This window comes from Uloborus diversus, chromosome 3 (assembly GCF_026930045.1).
Source record: "Uloborus diversus isolate 005 chromosome 3, Udiv.v.3.1, whole genome shotgun sequence".
Taxonomy (NCBI): domain Eukaryota; kingdom Metazoa; phylum Arthropoda; class Arachnida; order Araneae; family Uloboridae; genus Uloborus; species Uloborus diversus.
Window position 1 is genome coordinate 160,395,913 of NC_072733.1, and position 6,000 is coordinate 160,401,912.

Here is a 6,000-nt window from a genome sequence, read left to right on the forward strand (position 1 = left end):
TATTAAAGAGATTACAGTCGACTCGCGCTGCAACGCGATTCGACTTACGCGAAATGGCTATAACGTGAGTTTTTCACGAGTAACGAATTTTTTTTAAAAAAAATGTGAATTCCTCGCCTGAAACACGAAAACTTTTCGAAGGGAATCGCGGAGTCTTCGTTTATTGGTTAATAAATATTGACTTCGTAAATGGTCTTTCCCTTTAGCATCATTGAAAGCGGAAGTTCTCCACACCGTACTAATCTGAATATCGCTTTGTTAATGTAAATAGCTAACCATTTTCCACCTTTCATTTAATTATTTATTTTTTCATTCAAAATAAGAAGTTGATGAATATAATTTCTCCTAAGCATGCTGTCTATTGAAGTTTGAAAGGGAAAAGAAAAATAGAAAGTTTCTGACGATTAAAGAAAACGTTCAGATTTTCGATACGTTTCAAGACCTAAAAAATGCGTCGAATATAATTACTGTCTCTACTGTACATTGCTATTATAGTACTGAATTTTATTATTACTAGTACATGCTACACGTGCTGTACTGTTTCATTCTATACCTCTCTCGCATTGTTTTTGAGCGTTATAGCAGTCTTTTGTGATAAGTAACACAGCTTTTTTTATTTTTGAAATATACGTTAAAAATTCAGTTCTTTATGCAAAAAACAATAATATGAAGTTAAGAAATGGAGGATTTGAGAGGTGTTTACAAATGTCTGAAATAATTTAGCATGTTCATAAAAAATTCGTATGCATACCCTTTTCCACAACGCGAAATTTCGACTTACGCGACGCGTCTTGGAACGCATCCCTCGCGTAAGTCGAGACTCGACTGTAAACAATTTTATTGAGCTGACTCCTTTTACTAATGTTTCTTCGTGATCAACATCTATGCTTTTCGAACTCAGAACTCAATATTAATCCGTCATAAATTTTTCTATTTTTCTGTTTGATGTAACTGAGACTGAGTTTTGAAATGATTAAAATTAAGATTTAAACGACGGGCACGTGAAAATCGCGAAAAATTAAAGTCTCGCGGAAATAAGTGCATTTACAGTATTCACCAAATAAAGAAGCTGCTGCAAATGTCATAGAAGAGGATGATATTGAACGGCTTACAATAAATACGAGCACTACAGTGTTATATAAGAGTATGATACAGTAAAACCTGTGAAGTTGACAACCCTAGTAAGTTGACCACCTGTCTAAGTTGACCGCTTTTTTCAGGCACAGAATTAGCCCTTATCATATAAATCAACCTTTGTAAGTTGACCACTAAAGTAGTGCACCGCAAGTGGTCAACTTACACAGGTTTCACTGTAACAGATATTTTTGGAGGAAAAAAAAAGATAAAAAAATAATAAATAATTCTTGGTTTTATTCCACGTTCAGATGAGCTAATTTATCAATCTAAACCTTTTGTTCATTCAATCCTCTTACGGTGTGTGTGTATTAGGGTGTCCCAAAAATAAATCGTAAGTTGATGTTTTAAGTCCCTCTTATATTTTTCCTTTTACGTCAAAATAATTGTTAATGAAGTTTCATAATTTGAATAACGGCAACCAGTGCCGACTTCCGTTTGAAAGTTTAAACTAGCACTTGTAATGCTAGGCCAATTTTTTTTTAGAAAATTGAAATTTCTGTTGATAAAACGTTGCCTCACACGCACCACAAAAACATTTGTTCAAATTTAAAACATTTAAGTGTCCCACACTTGGTCTAAAATTTATAATTTTTACTTTAAAAAACTGTTTTGAAATTATCAAGCTGAAAAATATAAACAAAAGAGTAAGTAATTAGTGGTAAATAGAAATTTGTTTTCTCCTGCAATATTTAAGTCGCCCACATACACATAGTAATTAAAGTTATGGATTTTTTCAAGGTAAAGTTAAATTTTTTATTTTATTACTATATTACTATTTTTTTTTCATTTGCAAACGTTGATCTGAAAATGCGTTTGCTAATAATTTTTGAACTTGATATTTTATTTAAATTTAAAGATAAATAGAAAAAAAATCAATTTTTTGAAGAAATTACAAATTTTAGATCAAGTGTGGGATATCTAAATGTTTTTAATTTGAATAAATGCTTTTAAGGTACATGTTGAGTGTGGGGTATAGGGGCAACGTTTTATCAACAAAAATTTCGAGTTTCTAAAAAAAAAGTTTTTTTTTTTTTTTTTTTTTTTCAATTTGGCCTAGCATACAAGTACTGGTTTACACTTTCAGTCGCAAGTCGGCACGGGTTGCCGTTGTTTAAATGGGGTTGTTTCCATCAGTCAAAAGTCCTACTTTTAGTCACTGAAGTTGATAGAATGAGCAAAAAAATAACATGGAGAGAGGAATTTTTTTTATTTTCAAAACGCTTAAATTTTATTTATATTTTTTAATGTCCTATTTTTCAAACAAGGCGTGGTCTTTATGACGTCATAAGTGATGCACTTTGGTGCGTGTTCCACTGGCGCGTGCTTACTCTTGCTGTCTACCACGTTTCTACGTTACGATAATTAAGAAGCGAATGCTATCAACCTTATCGTTGCCAACACATGTGAGTAAAGATGCAAATTAAATATTGCGCTCTGCGCCAATGGCATCAGTGAATGGCATTTCATCATCTGTGATGCAATGTGCAGAAGCGTAAAAAATGAAATTGAATCTGCTCACCGATTGAGTTATATTTTTTTAAATATTAAACTTAGTCAAATTATTTAAAAACTAGTCAGATCCTATGTTTTTAAGCATGCTCTTTCAAAAAAAAAAAAAAAAAATTTTAAAATTTCGGAAACGACCCCATCATATGAAACTTTTTTTTCACAACTGTTTTGACATACGAGGAAAAATATAAGAAGGTATGCGACTTGAAAAACCGACTTTCATTTTTTGTGGGACACCCTAGTGTGTATGCTTTTTATTTACTTATTTTTTGAAAAGTAGCGAAGTAGCGACTACATTTCAAAAGTAGTTTGTAGTTCGCTACAAAAAAAAAAAAAAAAATGTAGTTTTTCCAACCATTGAGCTATTCATGTTTTCCTTTAAGTTAGCGGAATTCCCGTACTTCCCCTATGCTTGTTGTGCCTCTCGAATGAAAATTCTCACTCAATTTATGATAGTACTCAGCACTTTAAGTTTCATATAATATCTTATCTACATGGCTCACGGTTGTTCTACTTTTTGTTTCAGTTTCGGTTCTTACAAAATAAGCCGTCTTCTGTTGACATGGCTGGAAGAAATAAAGGATAAACGGTAAATTTCGAGTTGAATGGACTGAATTGTTTGTTCTTAGGCAAAAATCGACTGTCCTTCCAACCTGTCTTTTTCGTCAACAAGAAGTCAAATTTGGATATAAGATTTACAACAAACATTTGTCCCCCCCCCCCCAATTGGCAATAAATATCGCGCCAGTAAATAGCAAATAATAACTTCTGAAGAGTCCTTCTGTATAGAAATAAATCTATAGAAAGCACATCAGTGGCGAATCCAGGATTTTGTTTTGGGGGCGGCGAAGGTCATTAAAATTATATGTTTCCTTGACATCACCAAAGTTAATTGATGTAAACTAACGTGCTTTTTTAAAAACCATGTTTTCATTATCTGTTAATCCAAGGGTGCTATTGGCTAATGAAATTTTCTAAGTCACACCTGAAATTATCTAAAATTTGGTATTCGAAGGTAAAGTTTTAAAGTATAAATGTCAGTGAATATGAAAAAAAAAATCGCACATTTTAGACACCATTGCTAAGCAATTTAAAGGCAAAATCTTCAATTTTTGTTAAGGATGCTAAAAAATTGCGCATGGCCAGGGTTTGCCGATATATATCAGTATATATATATATTCATGATATATATCCAATATTTATTTTTAAAATATCATGATATTTTGGTATTTTCGATATTTATTTTTTCAATTACGGTATTTTCCATATTAAAATAATGTTAATCATAGTAATATTGTTCATTTATTATTAAAAATAACCAAAATGTTAAGCACTATATTTTTATGATGTATTAATACATCATTAATACAGCAAAGTAATACTTTTTTTATATTCATTATTATTATTATTAATGTAACAATTTTAAACCACATTAAAAATGCCTAATTAAATATTAAACATTGGTCAGGAAAAAATAAAATGTCTTATGACTATGCAAAAACTAATGCATATTTTTAATTTCTGGATCATATAACTGTGTAAAAGTAGCTAACAGAAGAAAAATGAGTAAAACAGCTAATGCTAAATTAACTTCATTAAAATTGACAAAAATGTAAAATGAAGTATTAGAAATAAATAATGATAGAATTATTAATTTTTTAAGTCTACATATTTTAATAATAATGTAAGAAAATAAAGAGTGATTTGAGGATGCATTTAGTATTTTGAAGACTTTAGTTTGTGCTAATTGAAAATATCAGATATATATCAAAATATCCGATATATATCAAAATATCGGATATTTTCGATTTTTTCGAAAATATAGTAATATTTTCAAACCCTACGCATGGCAGTTGCAAGTGTTATAAACGAAATAGAAGAAAGAAAATCTGAAAAATTGTAAACTAATAGTTAAAAACAGCTAGAAAGTAGAACGAATTTCAAGAATTGATAGACATTTAAAAAAATAAAAGCTTAAAAAAGTGTTCTGGTTTAGGGGCGGCTGAAGCCTCATAGCCGGCCCCTGGATTCGCCACTGAAGCACATAATAATTAACACCAGTACGTTAAGCTTGCTTTGAAAATTCCTCTGAATACAATTGCAGTTTAAAAAGTCTGCAGTTTAATTTCAAAAAAATCGAAGATATTTCCTGGCAAAATTCTTTACATATAATCTTTCATTTAAGTACTTCTCGAATACAAACCACATTCAGTATTATAAAATGATGTTATTATCATTATTACATGGATAACAGCTTCAGTTTGAATTAGAATCAATAGGAAAAATTTTATCTCCACTCATGTTACCAATGTAGAATCTTATAAATCAGTCATTTTAGCTTGTATTAAAGGATGTCTTCCTTATCAGATCGGTTTGATAACAAAAACGTCTGAAATTAGCGGTGTATGTTCACTGCGTACTTGACTTTTAATAGATAAGATGTCACTCGCTTGATACGTGGTTAACTCTTCAGTCGGGCATTGAACGCAGACATCCTTATTCTTTTATTTGTTTCCAAGTTTTCAACTCTTGAAAAACTTACATGTCCATGTCAGGAAGTATTTTTGTTTTCATTTTTTTTTTTTTAGCAAGGGTTATCTGCAAATCTAGAAGCAAGAGCAACCATGGTTCGAAATTTTTGGTCTAAAACAGTTGTGTTTGAGTCATTTAATTTTTCATGATTTGTTTCCTTGGATCGAAGTTAAAAAGAATAATATCGCTTTACTAGAAACTGATTATATTTTGACTTAGTGCATGTCCAGAAGTAATATTACATTCCTCGACTATATCATCTGTGTTTTATGTAGCTTTACAATATCAAACAACCACCTTAGAAAAAAAAATAATAATAATGGCGGGAAATCGTTGTGTAAAAGTAATGTAAGCACCTTCCAAGCTGGAAGCTGGCCATTTCCCGATATGTTACAGGCACTTCAAAGCACGAATTAATTTAAAATCTAGATCTATACATAAAGTTCTATAAAAATCTGATCAGTGGATGAAGTACCAATCTGAAAACAATGGTATTCTTCTGATAGACTGAGCATTCTATTGTTACTGGCACCTGTCCATTTTCAAAAAAAACTTTACTTCCTGCACCTTCTCATTTTTACGCATCTCTACTAGAGATGTGTCGTTCATGAGCGAACGAGTCAAAAAGAACGAATCCTTAAAATGAACAGATCCGTTCGTTCACTTAAAAAATGAACGACCGTTCTTTTGAACGGTTTTCACTTTGAAACATTATATCGAGTTACTTAAAATCGCAGTTTTGGGTCATTTCACGTGAAATCGCCTAATGCCATGTCCCGTCATGTCTCCTGTTTTGCTCATTATTTTTCAACAAATATATAT